General features: G+C 34.7%; 1 protein-coding gene across 1 annotated transcript in view; it reads right to left on the reverse strand.

Moving 5' to 3' along the window:
• LOC115219377 (protocadherin beta-11-like) overlaps positions 1 to 7,119 on the reverse strand; it is a 65,447-nt gene extending 58,328 nt beyond the window's left edge. Inside the window, exon 1 of the mRNA XM_036509086.1 lies at positions 6,672 to 7,119. The gene's annotated coding sequence lies outside the window, so the exon portion shown is untranslated. The remainder of the gene's footprint in view (positions 1 to 6,671) is intronic.
• Positions 7,120 to 14,883: the final 7,764 nt, after the last annotated feature.

Genomic DNA, 14,883 nt, shown 5'->3' on the forward strand with positions numbered 1-14,883 from the left:
TGTTTTTCCAGTTTCAGCTCTTGAGCTGTGGCCATGCTGGGGCACCGCCATTGTGGTGAAAGAGTACAGCAGATCACTGATAGCTTTTATAGCTATCACAAACGCCCATATATAGCGAGTCCGCTATAACCATAGGCCATTATATATATATATATATATATATATATATATATATATATATATATATGTATATATATATGTGTGTGTGTGTACAAATATATAAGCATATATATGTCTATATATTTATATTTATATATATATGTATGTGTGTCTTTGTATATATATACCATATATATATACATACATATATATATTTCATCATCATCATTATCCTTAACATCCGCTGTCCATGCTGCGTTGAACAGTTTGACCAATGCTGGCAAGCAGGAAGGCTGCACCAGACTCCAGTCTGATTTGGCATGGTTTCTATGACTAGATACCCTTCTTAAGACCAACCACTCTGAGAATGTAATGGGTACCTTTACGTGCCACCAGCACAGGTGCCATTTGCGTGACACCAGTATCTGCCACAACTGTGATTTTGCTCAGCTTGGTGGGTCTCCTTAAGCATGACATAATGCCAAAGGTCTCAGTCATTGCCTCCCTAAGGCCCAACACGCAAAAGGAGCTTTTCACATGCCATTAGCATTGGCCACTTTGCTTCCTCGAGGCCCATTGCTCGAAAGGTGCTTGGTATGTGCCAGTTATGTGACACAAGCATCAGCCACGACTACAATTTCACTTGGTTTGACAGATCTTCTCAAGCACAGTGTATTGCCAAAGGTCTCGGTCACTAGTCATTGCCTCTGTGAGGCCCAAAGTTCGAAGATCAGGTTTCACCACCTTGTCCCATGTCTTCCTGGGTCTGCCTCTACCACAGTTAGAGATTGACCCTTCTTTACACAGCTGTCCTTGTTTATATACATCACATGACCATACTGGTGCAGTTTTCTCTCTTGCACACCACATCTGATGCCCCTTATGCCCAACTTTATCTCAAGATGCTTTCACTCTGTCACGGATGCACACTGACATTGCACATCCAGTGAAGCATACCATCTTCATTTCTTTCAAGCCTGTGCATGCCCTTGGCTGTCACAGTCCATGATTCACTGCTGTATAGCATAGCTGTTTGCACACAGGCATCATACAGTCTGCCTTTCACTCTGAGAGAGAGGCCCCTTTGCCCAGCCTATTCTTATTCTCATCTCTCAGAGCATCCACCTCTGCTACTAACTTGGTCACCTAGATAACAGAAGCTATCTACTACCTCTGGCTTGTTCCCTGGGCAGTTGATGGAGTATATATTCTGTATATTTTCATTGTTTATTGTACCTGTGCATCTTCCACACACAAATGTTATACATATATAAAAGCTATATACATATAGCTATATATATAATATATCTGTTTTCGTTTTCGTTTTCCAGTTTCAGCTCTTGAGCTGTGGCCATGCTGGGGCACCGCCATTGTGGTGAAAGAGTACAGCAGGGATCACCACCCCCTGCCGGAGCCTCGTAGAGCTTTTAGTGTTTCGCTCAATTAAACACACACAACGCCCAGTCTGAGAATCGAAACCGCGATCCTGCGACCGCGAGTCCGCTGCCCTAACCACTAGGCCATTGCGCCATATATATATATATTATATATATATATATATATATATAATATATATATATATATGTATATAGCGTTGGATATTCCATTCCTCATGGCTTGTTCACTCTAACCCTTTCAATTGCATATATATATATATATATGTATTTTCCTGCATTTATTCTTTTATTTGTTTCAGTCATTTGACTGTGGCCATGCTGGAGCACCACCTTTAGTTGAGCAAATTAACCCCAGGACTTATTCTTTGTAAGCCTAGTACTTATTCTATTGGTCTCTTTTTGCCGAACCCCTAAGTTACAGGGACGTAAACACACCAGCATCTGTTGTCAAGCAATGTTGATCAGGGGAACAAACACACACACATATGTGTGTATGTGTATATATATATCATCATCATCATCATCATCATCATCATCATCATCATATATATATATATATACACAACAGGCTTCTTTCAGTTTCCATCTACCAAATCCACTCACAAGGCTTTGGTTGGCCCGAGGCAATAGTAGAAGACACTTGCCTGTGGTACCACACAGTGGGACTGAACCCGAACTATGTGGTTGGTAAGCAAGCCACTTATCACACACCCACTCCTGCATGTATGTGTATATATGTATGTATATATATATATATATATATATATATATATATATATATATATATATATATATATATATATATAATATATATATATACACACACACACACAGTAATACCTTGACTATCATGGGTGTGACATTCCAAAACACTCATGATAGGTGAAAATCTGCAAAGTAGAAACAGTTCTGTACTGTATATTTATTATTATTATTATTTTTATAATTTGTATATATTTATTTGATTATAATTGCAAAACAACACCAGGGAGGAACTGACGTAAGCTTAAATAATGAACAATGGTAGGTGAACCGTGATATGGCAACGGATTACTCTATTTATATATGTATACATATATATATGTATACACACACACAAACACATGTGTGTGTGTGTGGAAGAGGCTGATAGAATATTGGCAGAGTCAGTAGAGCACCTAGCAAAATGTCTTGTGGGATTTATTCAAGCTTTTTACAATCTGAGATCAAATTTCAGTGAGGTCGTCTTTGTCCCTAATTTTCCCAGCGTTAATAAATTAAAATACCAATCAAGTACTGAGATCGATTTAATCAATTAACCCCTCCCCTTCCACCAAAATCTCAAGCTTTGTGTGATGTTAGAAACAAGTCATTATTTTATTATTGTCATTTTGCTGAATACTGTGTCATTGGATGTTCTTGTGTAATATTCCTTACTGTACAACTGGATACCAGTAATAACCCCTGAAGGACACAGTCAAGTGTAGTTAAGTGCCAAAAGTGATAGGAGGGAGAATGTATGTTACCCTCAGAGCAGAGAGACCTGTCTTGAATCCTTACCACAGAGGTACTTCATGAAAGGTACCCAATGAGCAGGTGTTGATGTTAAACCAATCAATGTGTTGAGTCTGTCACACAACAACAACAGCAACAACACCCTGACACATTGCCACTTTATAAAGCCATCTCTGAATTTCTTTGGATTTTTTCTTCTCATTTCTCATTCACAGCCTTCCTATCATGTTTGAGAAAACCAGAGGTAAAAGACCCCATATTTTAGTTATCCCCTCGCCTGCCAATATTAGGGACCAGACGCTAACATTCTTCGTCTGATGAAGCCAAACTAAATTTTTCTCACAAGAATTGGTCAACCAATGCTATGGTAGAATATAGTCACCTCAAGTACCTTGCTGTGAGATTGAATCAATAATTCTGTACTTTTAAATTTCTCAATCCCATGGTCACTCCATTAGACACCCAGAGGTCAGCAAAATGTTTGCATAGAATTTGGTCCTCCTCACACAAGTCTACACTGGATTTTATACAATGAATTCCAGAAAGGAACATCTTTGAAAGAGTCTCTATGGAACTGCTCAATTTGCTAAAAATGGTAGTCAAATATTCCTCAAGTGTATTGTTTTAAAAATGAGGATGTATCAGATAATATGAATCCAGATACATTTTATGTGGAAATAGACTGGATGGCCACAGCTGGAATGGCTTGTTTATGGGTTTGATGAAAATTAAGCAAGTGTTACCCATCATCAACAAAGTATCTGCTGAAACTGAAAGAATCTTTTAAGATGGTTCTGTAGAATATCTTTTGGAAATTCTACATGTAAAGTACAGAAAATGCATGGCACAAAATGTATGCGGGATTGGGAACAAAATTTAGAAAGAAATAGGAGATTCTATAGAATCCCAGAAAATTTACCCATTTCCATGAAAATAAAAAAAATACGAAGTTTAACCCCAAACCTCATGTAATTCCAACTTATGATGTAACACAAACCAAATACCACAGACACTCTACGCATGATAATGAATCCCATTTCAGTTCCACCCAAACTCTACAGATTATTCTAACCAATTTTAAACATTATCCAATTCCACTCAAACACTCCCACAAACCCAATAAAACCTACATTCAACAATACCTCATTCTATAGAAAAACATTTAAAAACTTATTTAAATTTCCTTAAAAATAAAACAATTGCAGCGTGGAAGGCGTTTATAAGCTATTTAAGAAACACACAAAAACTGTTAGATTCACTTTAACATGTAAATTTCATTTGTCAAAATATTTTCGTCGCTTTGAGACTGCGACCTGTTCACTGACAAAATTCTGTGCTGCATCTCAGTGAACTGGTCACGGTCTCAAAGCAACGAAGATATTTTGACAAATTAAATTTAAATGTTAAAGTGAATTTAACAGTTTTTGCATGTTTTTAAATGGCTTATAAACACCTACGCTGCACTTGTTTTTGTTTCAGCACACAATCTCAGATCAGGTCACTTGCTATGTAAGTACATCTCCATAATAAAAAATAAATCAAATTATTTTTAGCATGTATACCAGAGAAATTATAGGAATTCCTTACTCAGTACCCACACTAAACTCCACTCAACCCCTGTACTAAACCCCACTTAGTATCATTACTAAAATCCACTCAACACTTTCTCTAAACTCAAAATAAATCACTGTAAACAAACCCACATTAAAATATGTTTGAGGCCGACTCAGTGGGAAATTGTCCAATTCTGAAAATAGTGGGAGGGGCCAAGATATTGTAGTAAGGCATCAACAAAATGTAGTAAAAGCCACAGTGTAATGTTGTGAGGGCCCCACAAACCATTCCTGGTTTCTCTCCCAGCCCCTTCTAATCCTCCCCCACCCCCACCACACCTTCCTTCTCCCTCTCTTTTCTGTTCGAAGAATTTCTTCACTTTTTACAAAATTACTATTTTACAAATTCATATTGACAAACTCTTTTCAATACTGCTGTTGTTGTTGTTATTGTTGTTGTCTGTTTTTATCAACAGAATATCAGGGGAGTGGGTGTATATGTGTGGATGTTTGTATGTATAAGTTTATAGGGTTGTATGTGTGTATATGTTTGTATGAATGTATGTATGTAAATTTGTATGTATGTATGTATGAATGTTTGTATGTATGTATGTGTGCGGTCTGTATAGGGAGGGACATTACCTGTCAGAGTGTGTGTGTGTGTGTGTGTGTGTGTAAGGGAGAAAGTGAGAGAGATGTATATATAGAAAGAGAGGGAGAGAGATTACCTGTATGTGTGTGTATGTTTGTTAGTTTTGTAAGTGTGTATATGTGTGTGTGTGAATATACGGTGGTGTGTATGAGAAAGTACATGTGTGTGTGTGTGTGTGAAGAAGAGTGGGAGACAATCTTTTTTGTGAGGTGGTGCCAAGGGGCTTTAGTCTTCGTTTTGTTGTTGTTTATGGGTGAAGTTGTTACTGTTGTTGTTGTAAACTGTAGTAATACCAGTAGAAGTAGTTGTAGTGGTAGTAGTAGTAGTAGTAGTAGTAGTAGTAGTAGTAGTAGTAGTAGTAGTAGTAGTAGTAGTAGTAGTAGTAGAAGTAGTAGTAGTGGTGGTGGTGGTGGTGGTGGTAGTAGTAGTTAGTAGTAGTAGTTGAACGTGTCTTTGTTGTTATTGCAGTCATCAGTGATGTAATTGTTGTTGATGTTATCATCAAGCATGTTGTTTATATGTGTTGTTGTTGTTGTTGTTGTTGTTATTGTTCTTGATGTTGTTACAAACACTTTTGTCGTTGTTGTTGTTGTTGATGTTAACAACTGTTACAAATGTCGTTAGAGTTGTTCTTGTTGTTGTTGTTGTTACTTAGCACCCAAGTTATTCTTATCCAACAGACTTATTATGTGACCAGAACTATTCCATCCACGACCATCCCAACATTATTTTACTAGGCATAATGTACCTCGGACAACATCACTGTAAGTTTTCCTTCTTTAACATGTTTGGTAGGGTATGGTTTGAGGGAGATTTGGTTACTATTTCTAGCAGATGAACAAACCCTATAGTAGCTCCTTTACTTGTTGTTATTCTTTTGCGATGCGTGTTCAGGGTGTATATATAGATGTATATATATGGATGCATACATTTAAGTATATATATACAAATACATTATATATACACACATTATATATACACACACACACATATATATATATATATAACTATATGTGTGTTTATATATATATGTGTGCATGTATGTATAGGTGTATATGTGTATGTATGCATATATGTAAGTTTGTATGTACGTATGTATGAGTATGTATGTGTGTATATGCATATGCATACACATGTGTGTATAAATATATATATGTACTCATGTGTATGTATTTATGTATGTATGTATCTATGTATACATATATATATAGATTTGTGTATGTATAAACATATGTCTGAATGTATTTATCTACCTGTCTATCTGTATGTATGTATGTATGTATGAATGTTTGTATGTATGTATGTATGTATGTATGTATGTATGTATGTATGAATGTTTGTATGTATGTATGTATGTATGTATGTACGGTGTATGTATGTATGTATGTATGTGTGTATGAATGTTTGTATGTATGTATGTATGTGTGCGGTCTGTATACATACAGTGAAAAGAGAGAGGTGTAAAGTTGCACCTACCTGCAGGCAAGCCGTTCCATCTCTGTTCCGTTGTTCCTGACAGCGCTCTAGTCATCAACTACACACGACGCACCGACACACGCTCTTACGCACATGCATAAGCACACACACGGACACACACGTTCTCTCTCTGTCTTTCCCTTGCTCTCTTTCTCTCTCTCTCTCTCCTCTCTCTCTCTCTCTCTCTCTTCTGGCTGCTGCTTCGTATGGTGATGGCATCAAACTGGTGTTGTCACATCTCCGGTTTAAGATGATATCTCTATGCGGATGGTGGGGTTGTGATGCGTGCTTGGCAGCGGCGGGGAGGGGGCAGTGGGTGAGAGGTGAGTTTTTTACTATAAAGTGCGTGTGTATCCGTGCATGTGTGTGTGTGTGTTGTTTTAATGGTATGCGTGTGATGTTTTGATGGTGTGTCTGTGTACTGTTGTGATTGTGTGTGTGTATGCGTGAGTTTCTATGTGGGTATGTGTGTTGTTGTGTATGGTGTATGCTGTTTTGATTGTGTGTTTGTGTGTGTTGTTGTTGATGATGTGTGTATGTGTGTGTGTTGTTTTGATGGTGCGCGTGTGTTGTTTTGATTGTGTGTTTGTGTGAGTTTCTATGTGTGTTGTTGTTTATAATGTGTGTATGTGTGTGTGTTGTTTTGATGGTGTGTCTGTGTGCTGTTGCGATGGTCTATGTATATGTGAGTGTGTGTGCTGTTGTGAAGGTGTGTGTATATGTTAATGATAAATTTTCAGTAAAGTATGTGTGAGTTTCTGTTATGTTTTTGCAGTGTGGCAGTGCATTATGGTAATGGTGTGTGCATGTGTATATGTATATATGTGTATGTGTGTTATGACAGTGTGTATATTAAGTTAGTGTGATAGTGTGTATATGTGTCTGATAGTGTGTGTGTGTGTGTGTGTGTGTGATAGTGTGTGTCTGATAGTGTGTGTGTGTGTATGTGTGATAGTGTGTGTGTGTGTATGTGATTTGTTACAAAGTATGAATGTGAATATTCATATGTTTCAGTCTGTCACAAACTTTTGTTGGTGTGAAAATGTATGTGTGCGTGTGTATGTAATTATGCGTAAAGGTATATATGTGTGTGTGTGTGTGTGTCTATGTGTAAACATCTGTGTGATGTTATGTATGAGTGGAAATACGTATTTTTCACTGTATGTGTGTCTGTTAGTTCTATGTTGTGTGTGTGCGTGTGTATATGTGTGTCTGTGTGTGTATGTGTGTCTGTGTGTGTATGTGTGTGTCTGTGTGTGTATATGTGTGTCTGTGTGTGTATGTGTGTGTCTGTGTGTGTATGTGTGTGTCTGTTGTGTATGTGTGTGTGTATGTGTATGTGTGTGTATGATGTGCTGTGTATACAGTTATGTCAGTAAATGAAGAAGTGGGCAAGAAAGGTTCAGTGTGTATATACAGGGTGTGTAAAAGTGTATATATGTGAATAATGTGTAATTATGTGTATGTAGAATGAGTTGTGTGCAAATATAATTTAGTGTGTATAACTTTAGAGTTTAAATGTGTATATAATTGTATATGTATATATATATATGCATATACAAATATATATATGTGTGTATGTTTATGTATATATATGTGTGTGTGTGTGTGTATATAGTGTGGATATGTGTGTGTATGTATCTACAACTGTATATAAGATTGATCCAGGTAAAGTATAGGCAGTAGTTTCAAGTGTCACCAAACAGCATCAACAGCAGCAGCACTACTGAGAGAATTGTGCTCCTTACACTGCACAGATGTGCAACTTCTGCAGCCTCACAAGGCAACTGGTGCACCACCACTCATACACTTGTCTCTATATACACTGCCAAAGTCTATACACAGTCTCTCATTTCACACACCAATCATTGATATTGTCAACTACTTCCTCGATGAGACTCTCTCTGAGAATGGCTGGAAATATACATATAAATATATATATATGTGTGTGTATGTGTGTGTATATATTCTTTTATTCGTTTATTTTTTATTTTTACTTGTTTCAGTCATTTGATTGCAGCCATGCTGGAGCACTGCTTTTAGTCGAACAAATTGACCCCAGGAATTATTCTTTATAAGCCTAGTATTTATTCTATCAGTCTCTTAGGCTGAACTGCTAAGTTACAGGGACATGAACACACCAACATTGGTTGTCAAGAGAGGGTGGAGGGACAAACATAGACACACACATGCACAAACATATACACACACACACACCACACATAATATATACTATATATATATTATATATATATTACGTATTAATATAATATACATATAATATATATACATATATATATATATATATATACATATATATATCTATACACACACACACACAAACACACACATACACACACACACACACACACCACACACACACACACACACACACACATGTATATATATATATATATAATATATGTGTGCGACAGGATTCCTTCAGTTTCCAACTACCAAGGCTTTGGTTAGCCCGATGTTATAGTAGAAAAGACACTTGGGCAAGGTGCCACACAGTGGGACTGAACCTGGGACCGTTTAGTTGGGAAGCAAGCTTCATACCACACAGTCACACCATATATATAAGCATATACATGTATGTATGTATATATATATATGTGTGTGTGTGTGTGTGTGTGTACATATATATGTATGTATGTGTGTGTCTATGTATGTTTATATACAAACATATAAATATATATATGTATATATATCTGCATGTATATGTGCCTATGTATGTGAGTTGCATGTATTATGTACATGTATGTGTATATATATATATATATTTATATATACATACATGAAAGTACATATATACATATACATACACACACATATACATACAGATATAATTACATATATATATATGTGCATATATATGTGTATATACAGACATCCTCGTGCCGGTGGCACATAAAAAGCACCATCCGTTCGTGGCCGTTTGCCAGCTCTGTCTGGCACCACTGCGGGTGGCACGTAAAAAGCACCCACTACACTCACGGAGTGGTTGGCGTTAGGAAGGGCATCCAGCCGTAGAAACACTGCCAGATTTGACTGGGCCTGATGAAGCCTTCTGGCTTCACAGACCTCAGTAGAACCGTCCAACCCATGCTAGCATGGAAAACGGACGCTAAATGATGATGATGATGATGATGATGATATACACACACACGGACATATATGTGTATGTTATATATATATATTCACCTCATATGTATACACATGTATACATGGTTACATGTGCATCTGTGACCAATCATGTGTTTACAGGTTTATATTAGTACAGTCATTAGTATTTGAGTGCACATTGTATATGCAGTTTCTATACACAGACAGACACAGACCAACAAACAGATTACATGGTTTGAAAATAGCCGTATGTATACAAGCCAGTACATATATACATATATATACATGCATATATATATATATGTATATATCTGTATCTCTGTACATTTATGTGTGTATGTGAGTATGTATATATATATATATATATATATATATATATATATATATATATATATATATATATATATGTGTGTGTGTGTGTGTGTGTTATGTGTGTGTGTGTGTGTATTTGCATATATATATGTGTGTGCATGTAGTGGCTGTAATATTAGAGTCCGTTGCTAGTAGGGGCTGCCAGTTGTGTCCTTTAATTGATGGATGAGCTCCATAGAGCTTAGATTGATGGGGTTCCTTTACTATACACACACACAAACACACACAACCACATGTACACACAATGTACACACAATGTGTGTGCTCAAATGCACACACATTGATCACCATGCACATGGAGACACACATACATGTTTATACACATGCACACACACATATATATATATACACACATACATCCATACACACATACATCTGCAGATACACACAGCCAAGATAAATGGAGTACTTTAGCAGCATATAACTATACATACACACACATATATATATACAAACATATATATATATACATACACATACACACACATGTATATATATCTGTATGTATACACACAAATACATGTGCATGTAACTCACTCATGCTATACACACACATATCCTCTGAGCTCCATATATATTTATACATATATATACACATGCAAATTAACTGCATCATCATTGTCACTTATACACAAACATGCATAAACTTGTGTGCATTATACAGAGTGACATAATATATTGCTACATTTACACATTCACATGCGTGTGAGTGTGTATATGTGTGTGTTTGTGCATATATGTATATACATACATATATTTATGCATCTATATTATATATGATATATGTATATATATATATGTATGTGTGTATGTATATATATATATATGTCTGTGTATATATGTATATATATATATATATATGAAGAGGGAGAAAGAGAGAGTTACATGTAACATTGAAGAAATGTGCATTCACTCATCCTTATACACACTGAGAAATATACGCATATATTTAAACACCTGCCCTCCCACTGCATATATGTATGTATATCTATCTATCTATTTGTGTGTGTGTGTATACATACATATATGTATCCATATACATGTTCACTTCCAGAGTCAAATAAATTCCGGTATATACATCTACACTCCTACCCATTCTTCTTTTCCTTAAAACTTCCCTGGTTGCTTTCTAGCACTTCAATTTCCTCCTACATCCCCTCACATTCTTTCTTCATATATTCATGATTTCTTACTCTCTTTCTCTCCTTTCTTTTCCCCTCTCTCTCATCTAATGTTTCACTTTTCTTTCTTTCTTTCATTTTTGATGATGGACAAATGTCTAAAATGTTAATCTACACTCTGTTTTTCTTTGAAATAGCAAACTAAACGATATAACATTTAAACAGAATGTCTCCTGTTTCTTCTATTGGTGTATTAATCTTCAAAGTTCACTTCTTTGATTGTTATATCTTTGCCTTATATTTCTACACTTTTTCAGTCATGTGGGTTTTTCTCTTGTCTGAATCTATGTATTCTTTGTTTGTCTTCCCTTTGTTTATTTTCATTAAGAATTTTAACATTGGTCTGTTAATTGATGGAAAACATGAATTCTAAATATATTGTTCATCTTTTTCCATAGTTAATATGAAATTTGATTAACATTTAAGTTTTGCTTGGTGGGTATGAGTTCAATCACTGAGTAATGTGTATGTGTGTGTATATGTACATATATTACCATACATACACACACCTCTATATATAGACATACATACATGCATATATATATATATATATATATATATATATATATACACACACTATCAGGATATTTAAAATTCTTATAGGGATAGTTTTGTCCAAGATACCCTGGTTTAATATATTATATTTCGAAGAGATATTTCTTCAATAAATATATTATAAAATATCAGATATTATTAATAAATTTGAACATGGAGAGGTTCAATGGATATACATTAATTTATTAATTATTTAAATTTGCCTACAACTGTTTCACTTTGCACCCAATTTAAATTACAAAATATATCAAAATGATGCAAGCATATTATACATGTTTTGTAATTTAAATTGGGTGCAAAGTGAAACACTTGTAGGCATGTTAAATAATTAATAAACTAGTTTATATCTCCATTGTAAAACTTGTTAATATATATATATAATAATAATAATAATAATAATAATAATAATTTGAGGGAATATTATTCCAAACTTACAGGGAAAAATTCAATTTAGAAATACTAAATCAAATTTCACAAAATATAATATATATATAAATTAGAAAATAAATTACCAAATATATACGTTATTTTGCACATTACTTAATCATTGGTATATTATTCTTTATCTTATATTTAATATTTCTATTATATGTAATTTTCTAGATGATGTAATTTAATTTTTCATTTTGAATTGATAAAAGGTGGAGTTTTTTCTAATTTTTATATATATATATATATATACGCGAGAAAGAAGCAACAAGAATGGATAGGTTTTTAGTACAATCGTTTCATACAAGGACAGGCTTTATTAAAAGTTGTAAAAATTACAGCATATAAAACGGTCCCGTACTCATCAGCTAAAATACATGTGAGTTCTCTAGACATCCTAGTGGTTGAAGCTATACTCATGAAGTAATGTAGATAATTAAGTAACAAAACAGATTTCCAAAGTTCATTAAATTTCTTTAAAGATGATGTACAGTCTTATCACAGAATTTTAAAAAGTTCTAATAGCATCACAGAGAAGGTGACCTAATCCATAGAGCACATATGAAATTCCAGAGATATGATGAGGATTACATACTCACAGAAGACAAATTTATCCATTGTTAATCACAACGAGGTGGGTCTCAATTCCTGCTTATTAGCATTACAGAGAGGGTGAATTAATCCTTTTATAGAGCACAATTTCCAATGGTGTAGATGTACACCATTGGAAATTGTGCATCTATACAAAGGATTAATTCACCCTCTCTGTAATGCTAATAAGCAGGAATTGAGACCCACCTCGTTGTGATTAACAATGGATAAATTTGTCTTCTGTGAGTATGTAATCCCTCATCATATCTCTGGAATTTCATATGTGCTCTATGGATTAGGTCACCTTCTCTGTGATGCTATTAGAACTTTTTAAAATTCTGTGATAAGACTGTACATCATCTTAAAGAACTTTAATGAACTTTGGAAATCTGTTGTGTACTTAATTATCTACATTACTTCATGAGTATAGCTTCAACCACTAGGATGTCTAGAGAACTCACATGTATTTTAGCTGATGAGTACGGGACACGTTTTATATGCTGTAATTTTTACAACTTTTAATAAAGCCTGTCCTTGTATGAAACGATTGTACTAAAAACCTATCCATTCTTGTTGCTTCTTTCTCGCTTATAATCACCCCACATTACTGTATTGTTAAAACAGTATAGTTTTTTTTGGTGCATCTAAGTTAGGTACCATATTCAAGTAAATTCATTTAAATTAACTTGAATCTTTATTGCTTTTTGTATATATATATATATATATAGAGAGAGAGAGAGAGAGAGAGAGAGAGAGAGAATCACTTACATAAGTGTATGTGTGCTCTGTCTCATGTAGAATGAGCAGGTGTTGTTATAACAAGTTCAAGAATAACTAATACAGGGTTATTCTTGTCATAGACAATGGAATGAGATTATTTCAGTCCCATTTCCTTCCCCACCATAGCATTCAATAAAGGGTTCAGTTTGACATTTCAGGAATATTGCCAAATGCAAAAGGCACGTGAAGATGTGAGGAAGGTTCAGCAACTGAAACGTTGTGACAATAACAATAACAACAAGATGAGGACTTTAGTTTAACAAGGGTCATTTTTCTTATGTCAGAAATTGAGACAAAAAGGTCATCTGGTGTATATACATATTCATACATTCATACATATATATATATATATATATATATATTATATATATACTTACCTTAAATGTCAGCATATGGACAAGTTTCTATTATTGAACTGGAAAACACAGCCCTCCTGAAATTAAGTCATTGGTCTCACAAATTTTAATATTTCCCCTTCAATTTAATTACACCAATTATGGAAATTCAAGTTCTAATGATTCAAAGGGAAGCATCATTTGTCTTCTTCCTCTCTTGTTTCTCTCATTCCACATTTATTCATTTCCTTTAATGTTTTCCAGTTCTTTCCGGGGCAGCCAAATTGCATCTTGAGTTTGAATGATTGCCTGAAAATACAGCACACATTATGCAATCTTGTCCAATCATTATATTTTCAGAGGCATGAAACTCACAGTAATTCATATTTAATACCGTGTGCGCATATATATCTATATATACATATATATGTGTAAAGCTGAAGTTGTCTGTGTATGGCACGTTTGGTAGCCTTCAACTAACACTATCTCCTCCGAGACCCTGTGACGCAAGTTGACCAAAATGGAGAGTATGATAGAAGAAGGCTTGCTCTTCATTTCGTAGGAGATAAAATTTAAATCGGACCTTGTTAACACCAAAAATTATTTACCTCAAAAAGGTGCTTTTTTTCTATGAAAATCCCTATTTTTTACGATTATTTTGACTGCTGTGTTGCCAATTTTCGGTGTATTTCAACCAGAAAAATGTTCACTTAAAGAGAATAACAAGCTACATAATACAAAATTTTTACTTTTCAAAAATTCCAATTCTAAAGGGTCGAAACAAACCCGAGCAACACCGGGCGATACTGCAAGTATATATATAAAATTGTATAGTATAGG

The sequence above is a fragment of the Octopus sinensis genome, linkage group LG14 (assembly GCF_006345805.1).
Source record: "Octopus sinensis linkage group LG14, ASM634580v1, whole genome shotgun sequence".
NCBI classification, from domain to species: domain Eukaryota; kingdom Metazoa; phylum Mollusca; class Cephalopoda; order Octopoda; family Octopodidae; genus Octopus; species Octopus sinensis.